Here is an 11,600-nt window from a genome sequence, read left to right on the forward strand (position 1 = left end):
TTCTTTGTGCCTGACTCTAGCTGGTCAGCATTACTGAAGAACATAAGCTACTGGGCATATAAGTGATACTGAATATAAATTCATTGTCATGAACCTCAAGGCTACTAAACACTTCTATTATGTTTTGTTGTTTTGGCCATGCCCAGGGCATGCAGAAGTTCCTGGCCAGGGACCAAACCCATGGTAGAGCAGTGACCTGAGCCACAGCAGTGACGATGCCGGATCATTTAACCACTAGGCCACCAGGGAACGCCTATATTTTGTTGTTTAAAGACACTGTTCCCAGACCTCTCTTGCCTTCTACCTTACTCACACTTGGCAGATGACCTAACGATCTACTTGACAGAGAAAATAGGAGCTGTCATAAACTGCCTTTTCCCTCTTTCCCTCCTGTCCAAAGACACTCCTTCTGCGCTCAGAATTCCATCCCTTCAGACTCCCAGGAACTTTGCACTATTCTTTAGAGGGACATGGGACAGTGTGGAGGGAGAAGAATTAGGAAATAGCTGTAGAGGTGCTTATTTTAAAAATGCAAATCTAGGGAGTTTCCATCATGGCTCAGTGGTTAACAAATCCCACTAGGAACCATGAGATTTCGGGTTCGATCCCTGGCCTTGCTCGGTGGGTTAAGGATCCAGTGTTGTACTAAGCTATGGTGTAGGTCACAGACACAGCTCAGATCCCGAGTTGCTGTGGCTCTGACATAGACCGGCAGCTGCAGCTCTGACTGATTCAACCCCTAGCCTGGGAAACTCCATATACCTTGGGTTCGGCCTGGGGAAAAAAAAAAAGGGACAAAAAAATCAAACATTTATCAACACAGGCATAACGAAGCTATGAGGAAACAGGTACTCATAAATTCCTGAAAGGAGTGCAAAAATAGTACCATCTCTACCGAGAGCAATTTAACAGTATCTATCAAAATGTCCAATGCATTGACACTTAGACCCAGCAAGCCCTCTTCTGAGAACTTATTGTATATCGCTGCACTAAGAAATGACATATGGACAAGAGTGATATTCAAAATATTTAACAAGGGGAGGAGTTCCCGTCGTGGTGCAGTGGTTAACGAATCCAACTAGGAACTATGAGGTTGCGGGTTCGATCCTTGGCCTTGCTCAGTGGGTTAAGGATCCGGCGTTGCCGTGAGCTGCGGTGTAGGTTGCAGACACGGCTCTGATCCTGTGTTGCTGTGGTTCTGCGTAGGCTGGTGGCTACAGCTCCGATTGGACCCCTAGCCTAGGAATCTCCCTATGCCATGGGAGCGGCCCTAGAAAAGACAAAAAAAAAAAAAATTGGCAAGTGGATATGATCATGAAAATGTATACGTATGTATCCATACATGTGCATATCAATAATTTTTAAACATACCCTTTTATTCTCTAATTTATCCAAACTATATCTTTTTTTTATTTTTTGTCTTTTTAGGGCCGCACCTGTGGCATAGGGAAGTTCCTAGGCTAGGGATCCAGTCGAGCTGTAGCTGCTGGCCTACGCCACAGTTTACAGCAACACTGGATCCTTAACCCACTGAGCAAGGCCAGAGATCGAACCTGCAAAAAGAAAAAAAAAAAAAGATATACCAGGCTGTATTGGATTATTACTTCTTCTTCCTCTCTGGAAAGGAAGATTCATGTTTAAAATATTTAAAATAAACTTTAAGAAATATCCAAATCTTGTCCCTTCACTTTGGTGTTCATTTTTAATATTTAACTATAAGTCTTAAATTTATAAATACCAAAGCACTGCGTTCATCCGACTGAACAGGAATGAAAAGGAACCAATAAAAGCTCAGTGAAAACTAAAATATTTACAAGCAGTAGCAGCTAGATAAATAGAAGAGAATGACAAACGGTGAATATTCTAAAAACACAGTCACAGAGTCATTCTGTTGTATGGCCAGCTGGTCCTAAGTTTTTTGTTGTTGTTGCTTTATAGGTCCATACCCACAGCACATATTTAAGTTCCCAGGCTAAGGGTTGAATTGGAGCTGTAGCTGCCGGCCACAGCCACAGCCACAGCAATGCCAGATCAGAGCCATGTTTGTGACCTACACCACAGCTCATGGCAATACCAGCTCCTTAACCCACTGAGTGATGCCAGGGATCAAACCTGCATCCCTGGGTTCGGTACTGCTGAGCCACAACGGAAACTCCCCTAAATTTTCTAATCAGAGTTCCCATGTGGCTCAGCAGGTTATAGACAGGCATTGTCACTGCAGCACTTGGGTTGCTGCTATGGCACAGGTTCGATACCTGGCCCAGGAACCTCCAAATACTGTGGGAGCAGAAAAAAATTTCTAATCATCCAGGAAGCCCATTGGGCAAGTCCTGACATCCTACAACCATAGCTTGAACTAAAGAATTATGACAGGGAGTTCCCGTCGTGGCGCAGTGGTTAACGAATCCGACTGGGAACCATGAGGTTGCGGGTTCGGTCCCTGCCCTTGCTCAGTGGGTTAACGATCCGGCGTTGCCGTGAGCTGTGGTGTAGGTTGCAGATGCGGCTCGGATCCCGCGTTGCTGTGGCTCTGGCGTAGGCCGGTGGCTACAGTTCCGATTAGACCCCTAGCCTGGGAACCTCCATATGCCGCGGGAGCGGCCCAAGAAATAGCAACAACAACAACAACAACAACAACAAAAAAGACAAAAAGACAAAAAAAAAAAAAAAAGAATTGTGACAGAATTACATTAAGTTTATTGATTGTTACAGTTGCAATTGTGCTATTTACCAGGAACTCTGAAAGTATTTCAATATTTTAACAACTAGTACAGCCTGCCATGCCCTTGCTACTCTTGCGTAATCATCAGCCCTGTGTAGATAAGTTTATTCGTTGTAGCATTTTTTTTTTTTGCCTTTCTTTTTTTTTTTTTTTAGGGCTGCACCTGCAGCATATAGAAGTTTCCAGACTAGGGGTCTAATTGGCACTATGGCTGCCAGCCTACGCCACGGCCACAGCAACATGGCATCTGAGCCTCATCTTCGACCTACACCACAGCTCATGGCAGCAGTGAATCCTTAACCCAGTGAGCGAGGCCAGGGGTCGAACTTGTAACATCATTATTCCTAGTCAGATTTGTTTCCACTGTGCCACGATGGGAACTCCCTCGTTGCAGTATTTTTTGTGAGAGCAAAAATCTGAAAACAACCCAAGCGTAATAAGGAAGGAATTGGCTAATAACCTATAGTATATCCCATTGTATACTAGAAAGCTCATAGAAGAAAGCTGTGAACTGATTAAACTAACAAAATACATTTTTAAGTGAAATAGGTAAGATGCAGAGCATCGTGTGCCCTCCTTTGGGTGAAAAGCGAATATGAATGAAAAAGAAGTCATTTTCCTATGTGGTTGCATTTATTCACCTGAAAAGGAAATATAAGAAACTAATAAAATGGATTACTTATAGTGTATGGGTGAGGTAAAAGAAAGAATGCACATGCAGGTAGCAGGGAGGACTTTTAACGTTTTAAATTTTTTTTCACCTGCAGCACATGGAAGTTCCCCGGGCCAGGGACGGAATCCCTGATGCAGCTGCCACCTGCACCACAGCTGCAGCAACAATGGATCCTTTAACACACTGCACTGGGCTGGGGTGGAATCCGTGCCTCCGGAGTGACCTGAGCCACTGCAGTTGGATTTGTTTTTTTAATTTTTAATTAGACTATAGTTGGTTTACCATGTTGTGCGAATTTCTGATGTACAGCGAAGTGACCCAGTTTTATATATATGTGTATATTCCCTTTCTCCCATTATCTTCCATCACGGTCTATCCCAAGACACTGGATATAGGTCTCTGTGCTGTACAGCAGGACCTCATTGCTTATCCAGTCTAACGTTTTTTGGGTTTTTTTTTTTTTTTTTTTTTTATGGTTGCACCTGTAACATATGGAGTTTCCCAGGCTAGGGGTCGAATCGGTGCTCTAACTGCTGGCCTATGCCACAGCCATAACAACGCCAAATCCGAGCTGCAGCTGTGACATGCACCACAGCTCACAGCAATGCCCACTTAACGCCACTTAACCCACTGATCGAGGCCAGGGATTGAACCTGCGTCCTCATGGATCCTAGTCAGATTCGTTTCCACTTAGCCATGAAAGAAACTCCTGTTTATCCATTCTAAACATCATTTTAAAAATTTTTTAAAGTTTTATTGAAGTATAGTTGATTTCCAATGTTATGATCATTTCTGCTGTGCTGCAAGGTGATTCAGTTACACATATACACACACATTCTACACATAATTGTTTTCATCTACTAACCGCAAACTCCCAGTCCATCCCACTACTTCCCCCCTCCCCCTTGGCAAGCACAAGTCTGTTCTCCACGTCTGTGAGTCTGTTTCTGTTTCCACAGCGGGAACTCCAGGGGAGCCTTTTAAAGTATATCATTCTATATATAGTTTCTTGGAAGTTGTAAATATATTGCTTAACCAAAATACTAAATAGAATAAAAATATGTTGAATTAGTGAAAGCTCCATCTAACCCTAAGGAGCGTCTTTTCCCCAATCACAGCCTCGGTTTCCCCAAGGGGCCTGGAGGACCACTGAGGGCCTCCCCATCACGGCTGCCCTCCTTTCCATACAGGTTCTAGGTCTCTGGTCCACTGCCCTGGCCCCAGACCTGACAGAGGGTCAGAAGGGGTCTGCCTCCTGCCAGGTGCCTCCCTCCTCTTAAATCAGGGTCAGGGTCATTAGTGCTTCAGCCCCAGTGCTGCTCCCTGGGGCCACCAAGCCAGAGGGACAGTTCTCCATTTGGTCCTACAGTGAGATGGTGAGCAGGGTCCCACGAAGGGGCCACCCAGGCTCTGTGCTCCACCTGGAAGCCCAGGCCGTGCTTACCTGCTCAGAGGGTCCCCCTGCTGGGTGGGCTGTGGCGGGGTCTGGGGGCTCTTGCCGCACTGCATGCCTCTGCCCCCGCCCCACCCAGGCATGACTCCCCGATTGCACAGATGTTGGAACCCTCCTTCCCAGTTGTAGGCACCTGGCTTCTGTCTGGTGGCTACTGGGGGCCACGTACTTCTGTATATTCCCTCTTTGCATCCTCATCACCATAGTTCCATTTGGCAGATGAGAAAACAGAGACCTAAGGAGGGTTTGGGGCTACAGCAGAGGTGGGGAAGGGCGAAGGAAGCAAGGACAGTTTAAGGAACCTTTCAATGAACTCATCTGGGAGGCAGGACCCCAGGGCCTAAATGGAGGGATGGTGGGTGCTGAGTGTGGTCAGAATACAGGGAGCAGAAAGGTGCAGGCTGACTGAGGCTGCAGAGGTGGGCAGGGTTCCCCCCACCCACCCCCAAGCCTGGCTCAGGGGTTTGGACAGCTCTCTGGCATGAGGCATTTTCAGGTCTGGCCTTGGGGCGTGGGCAGACTGTGTCACAGGGGAGGTGCAGGAGGCTGTGGGATGGGGGCGGGGTGAGGCTTTTGGAGAAATCCATATGACAAGGCCTGGTCTAGGAGGTGGAGGGGATGCAAGAGGAGGGGGAGTCAGCAGGGCTTGTGACTGGTAGATCAGGGAGATGGAGGAGAAGGGGTTATGATAATGATTGGCAGGTATTGGGCACATCTGTGTGTAGCTCAATAGCATGTGTTTTATACTCACTGTTACACTTAATCTTCACAACATCCTGATGCAGTTGTACTATTATTGTCTCCACTTAACAGATGGAGACTGGGGCCCCAAAGGATAGGATCCTTGGCAGAAGTCTCATAGCTAGTCCCTGGGAGTTAATCTTTTCTGGCTGTCGGTTTCCCCTGGGTGCTAAGCTGCTGGTGTCCACCAGGGGGCAGAGAGAAGCCAGACAGTCACACCCACGCCCCATGCCTTCCTGAACTTCCTCTTAGTCTTTCTTTGTGAAGAGATTCCTGTTTCTCACTTTACAACAGGACAAACTGAGGTCAGGGAGGGATAGTGACCCACACAGGTGGCAGAGCTGATCATAAGCAGAAGTGGGGCCAGAGCCCAGGACTCCAGCCTCCCAGGAGCTTTGACCTTGACCCTGGACTCAGGTGACCCTCAGCACCTGCAAGGAGTCATGGTGGGCATGGATTCTAGATCATGGTCCAGGCTCCTTCCCCAGCTGTGAGCTCCACAGGCACCTGCAGTCCCACACAACCCCCGCTGCCCTGCACACAAGGGATCCAGCTGCCTTTCCTGAGCAAGGCTCATCATCACCGAGGCATCACCAAGCTCTTTTTTCAGGGCCACATCCGTGGCAGATGGAGATTCCCAGGCTAGGGGTCAAATTGGAGCTACAGCTGCCAGCCTGCACCAGAGCCATAGCAACACAGGATCTGAGCCACAACTGACCTACACCACAGCTCACGGCAACATCGGATCCTTAACCCACTGAGCGAGGCCAGGGATCGAACCCACACCCTCATGGATCCTAGTCAGGTTCATTAACTGCTGAGCCCTGAAGGGAACTGATCAATCTCTTTTTAAGATGGGGAGAGCACCTCCCTCATATCACCTTGTGAGGATTCCTGGGAAGTGCTGAACACAGAGAAAGTTCTGGAGAAGTGGCGGCCTTATTATTATTGCTGTTGCTATATTTATTATTAGTAGGAAGTTGTCTGGCAACCAAGGGAGGCAGGCGTCATTTTTGCCTATTGTGTAGAAGGGGAGGGGAGGCTCAAAGTCCCGAGGGAGTGAGGGCCGGGGCGAGGGTCCTGGGACCTCAGGCCCTGGCAGCCCCACCTGCTTCAGGAAGGCCTCTTCCTCTGTATGATTCTTTCGCTCATCCATTTGTGCAGATCACACTCTGAGCTGGCCCTGTTGTGGGTACAGGGAGCCATGCCCTGGGCCTATGGTGAATGACAGGGACTAGAATGAGGAGAAACCCTGAGCCCACAGCTCCCTGGTCTGCACCCTGGGCAGGGAGCTCAGGGGCCTGGAAGCCAGGCCTGAGGGTGCCACCTCGGTGCCACCTCTGCCTGCTCTTCCACCCAGACTCACAGACTGGAGGTCAGCGCATCTCCTGCCCCCAGAATAGCCTCAAGGCTACCGACAGAGCTGGGAGCTCCTTCATCCAGGAGCTGCTCCAGGGCCAGAGGGTGCTGCCTGGGAAGAAGGCTCCTACTAAGGGCGTTGGGAACTTTTTCTAGGGGACCCCTCCTGAGTTCTTGCCCTGCTGTCTAAAGTTGGCTGGACCAGCAAAGAGGGACCACCTCTGGAATGATCTCCTTTTGCCCAGCCAGGGGCATATTCAGGTCAGGGGAAGACGGTTTGGTCTGGGGTCATGGTTCAGGAATGAGCCTCAGAGGCGTTGTCCCTGAATAAGACAGTGCAGGCTGGGTCTGCACAGGCTCACACAAATGAGATGCAAGTAGGGGTTGAAGTCCAGCTCCTTGCCCTGCTCCACTCAGCACTGCTGGGGGCCCAGGAGGGAGCTGTGTCCACCTGGAGGAAGCAGCTTCTTTTTCTGAATCATCATAAGCACCACATGGGCTGGCAGTGGCCCTGATGGCAGCAGTCACTAGAGCACATGCTTGGGGCAAGTCTTGATGCTGGCCTGGGGCTCTGGGCCAGGCCCCATCTGAATAGAAAGAGCAGCAGTGAGGTGGTCCCTTGCCCAAATCTATGCTCCCAAAGTCCTGCTCACAGCAGGAGGGAAGGAAGGAGGAAGGAATGGGTTATAGGCTGGCTGACCCCTCAAGGGCCGGACCTCCCTCCCTCTAAGGAACTTCTAGTGCTTTGCTCAAGATACACCCAACAAGGGAGTTTCCGTCGTGGTGCAGCAGAAACGAATTCGACTAGGAACCAAGAGGTTGCAGGTGTGATCCCTGGCCTTGCTCAGTGGGTTAAGGATCCGGCGATGCCATGAGCTGTGGTGTAGGTAGCAGACGCAGCTCGGATCCTGTGTTGTGGCTGTGGTGTATGCTGGCAGCTGTAGCTCCGATTCGACCCCTAGCCTGGGAACCTCTATGTGCTGCGGGTGCAGCCCTAAAAAAAAAGCAAAAAGAAAAGATACATCTGACAAAAACCACACCACTGCCCTTGGGGTCCAGAGTCTTTCCCACTATTCACTCACTTGGGCTCCTAAGTCCAGATTTACTCCCCCACATGGCTGTTGGTGACCAGGCCCGATTTCCTCTGTGGGGACCCTGGTTCTTCACCTCAGACTCACATCCCTCTGCCTGCACCTCTGAGCAGCCATTGCTGTGAGAGGGGACCCCCTGGTTGAAGGGATGCCAGGCCCTGGAGCGGTGAAGCCACCTGCCCTGGACACCTTGGGGAAGGTGGCTGGAACAGGAAGCCAGCCCCGCAGAGCCCCTGGGTGGAAACAGGGTGAGAAGAAGGCCTCCCTCTGCAAGGCCCACCCCAGGCAGCCAGGAAGGTGCTCCAGGCTGGCCATCGAGGTCCCTCTGTGGCCTCCTGAGGACCTGTAAGGACCAGACCTGGCCTGGCTGGGAGGTCAGATTCCTCAGCCGAGGCGCTGCAGGCACAGGAGCGGCGGCCCGTGGTGGCGGGAGGACTCCTTTGTTCCAGGTATTTTCTCAACGGCGGGGCTGGGCTGCCTGCCAGGTGCAGGGCGAGGCTCTGGCCTCCCGCGCCCAAGCAGCTTTGCCGCCAAGCCCTGTGCCCGGCCCTGCAACTCCTTCCCGCGCTTTCTTGGCCAGGCCCGGCAAAGGGAGAGGCAGGACCTGCAGGGTCTCTCAGCACCGCAGCCTCATGTCAGGAGAAGGGCTCCTCATGGTGTTTGGCATTTAGAACTACATTTTCCAGGAGAATGGGTCAAAGATGTATGAAAATACAAACTGCAGTTAGAGTTCCCATGGGGCTCAGAAGGTTATGCTTCTGGCATTATCACTGCAGTTGCTCAGGTCGCTGCTGTGGCGCAGGTTTGATCCCTGGCCCAGGACCTCTCTCATGCCATGGGTGCAGCCAAAAACAAAACGAATATAAAACGTCAGCTCAGCAAAATATAATAAAGCTGCAGTGTCGGCCATGGGCTCTGTCTAGGTATGAATTCCAGCTCCACCACCTCCTAGCTGTGTGACCATGGCAAGTTACTTACCCTCTCTGTGCCTTAGTTTCCTCATCTGAAAATGAAGACAGAAGTGCAATGAGGACTTAACAAGTTATTACATGTAAAGTTCTCAGAACAAACCCTGGGGCAGGGTAGGAGTTGTGGAAATGTTTACTGAAATTAGGATGGTGACATCAATGAGGATCTCGTTAGCCAAGACTCTTTTTTATTTGTATTTTTTTTGTCTTTTTGTCTTTTTAGGGCTGCACCTTCAGCATATGGAGGTTCCCAGGCTAGGGGTCCAATTGGAGCTATAGCTGCAGGTCTGCGCCACAGCCACAGCAATGCCAGATCCGAGCACATCTGCGACCTACACCACAGCTCACAGCAATGCCAGATCCTTAACCCACTGAGTGAGGCTAGGGATTGAACCCAAAACCTCATGGTTCCTAGTCGGATTCATTACCACTGCGTCATGGGGGGAACTCCTAGCCAAGAGTCTTGGTTGCACAGAAGAAAAAGCACTCAGGCAAGCTGAGTAAAAGAGAGGAACTTAATACAAGTCTTCAGAGGTGTCACAGGGAACCCAAGGATAGGGAACGAGGCCTCAAGGAACGAGGAACAGGATCTTCCAAACCACGGAGCAGACAACAAGCTTCTCTCCCTCTCTGGGCCTCACTGTCCTCCACTTCCTGAGCACATGGCCAGACATGACCAGCTCTTGGTTCTCAGGGCAGGTGAGCAGCAGCAATGGACTGACATCTCTGAATCCCAGCAGCAAAAATCAGGGCAGGGAGATCTACGCCCTAATCTGGGTCATGCACCAAAGGCCCATCATCTGTGGCTGAGGTCACAGCCAGGGGCCCGGTCCTGGTACCCAGAGACAGAGGCACAGGCTGGGCAGACATGCCCCAGAGCACATAACTGGCCCCGTGGTCCTCCTGAGCGGGGTCGAGAAACCTGTGCACTAGTCCTGGTGTTGCCTCAGGAAACCCCTATGTCTCTGGACCCTTTTCCTCTTTCATAGTCCTTTATCTCAGCAGTCACGTTGTATTATTATTTTTTTATTTTTTATTTTATCATTTTTTTTTAGGGCCGCATTTGAGACATATGGAGGTTTCCAGGCTAGGAGTCAAATCAGAACTGCAGCTGCCGGCCTATGCCACATTCACAGCAACGCAGGACCCGAGCCTTGTCTGCAACCTACACCACAGCTCACGGTGACGCTGGATCCTTTAACCCACTGAGCAAGACCAGGGATTGAACCTGTGTCCTCATGGATGCTCGTCAGATTCGTTTCCACTGAGCCACAATGGGAACTCCTTGGGTTGTGTTATAATTATGTGTTTGTGTATCTGTCTTCTTTGCTAGGCTGTGATTTTCCTTCATTCTTTCAACATAATAAATGTCTACCAAGCACCATCCTTGTGTTAGGGATACAGAGATGACTCCAACTCAGGGCTCGCTCCCTCTCAGGGGCTCAGTCTGGCTTGGGATGTAGTCATGCGAAACAGGTCAGCTTCAATGTCCAGTTCTGCAGACTATCTTTCTCACACCACTGATACTCAGTGTCAAGATCCCAGCCTTGTTTGATGAGGCTTACAGGTTCCTGAGCATTATGGAAAGTGGGTGTCCACAGGAAATGGCTCTACTGAGGCATGGCGTGGGTCAGCATCACTTCTGCTGGGTGATTCAAGGGCAAGAGCAGGACTTCACCAGCAAGTGAGGAGCAGAACAGGGGTTGTGGCCCTCAGCCCAGGTGATGGCAGTGCTGATGCAGGAGGCTGTGGATGTTTACCGGACACTGGCTTGGCTGGCATAGCACAACCTGGCCCAGCTGCTGGGCAGTCTCTTGCCACTGACTCTGCTCCTCTCCATGTCTTTCTTCCATCTCGGACCACGCTGATCTCCAAGATGAACTCCTGTCCCACTTCTCCACCTGAGTGACCCCTAACCAGCCTTCCCATGAGCTAGATGGCCGAGCATCTTTCTGCGCTCTTACCAGTCCACCAATGGGGACTGAAGAGCAGAGACAATTGGAACAGATGGGTTATAAATGTGTTAACTTTACTCGCTGCTTCCTTTAGGACCACCTCTTAGGGTTTCTGTAAAGCCCACCACTTTGCCTTCAATATGATTCATGTGGGTGTCCACATTGAAGCCTAGTTTGGAAGTTAACTAAAATTAAACATGGGGGAATTCTCGTTGTGGCTCAGTGGGTGAAGAATCCGACTGGTATCCATGGGGATGCGGGCTTGATCCCTGGCCTCACCCAGTGGCTTAAGGATCAGGCATTACCTACAAGGTGTGGCGTAGGTCATAGATGTGCCTCAGATCCGGTGTTGCTGTGTCTGTGGCAACAACTGGACCCCTAGCCTGGGAACTTCCATAAGCTGAAGATGCTGCCCTAAAAAGACAAAAACAAAACAGAAAAACTAAACATAGGGGTTTTTCCTCTTTCTCTTTGCATTCTTGCTGTAAAAACACTTTTCTTTTTTTTTTTTTTTTTTTCGGCTTTTTTTTTTAGGACTGCATTTCTGGCATATGGAAGTTCCCAGGCTAGGGGATGAATTGGAGCTATAGCTGCCAGCCTAAACCACAGCCACAGCAACACAGGATCCAAGCCACATC

Source organism: Sus scrofa, chromosome 6 (assembly GCF_000003025.6).
Source record: "Sus scrofa isolate TJ Tabasco breed Duroc chromosome 6, Sscrofa11.1, whole genome shotgun sequence".
Taxonomy (NCBI): domain Eukaryota; kingdom Metazoa; phylum Chordata; class Mammalia; order Artiodactyla; family Suidae; genus Sus; species Sus scrofa.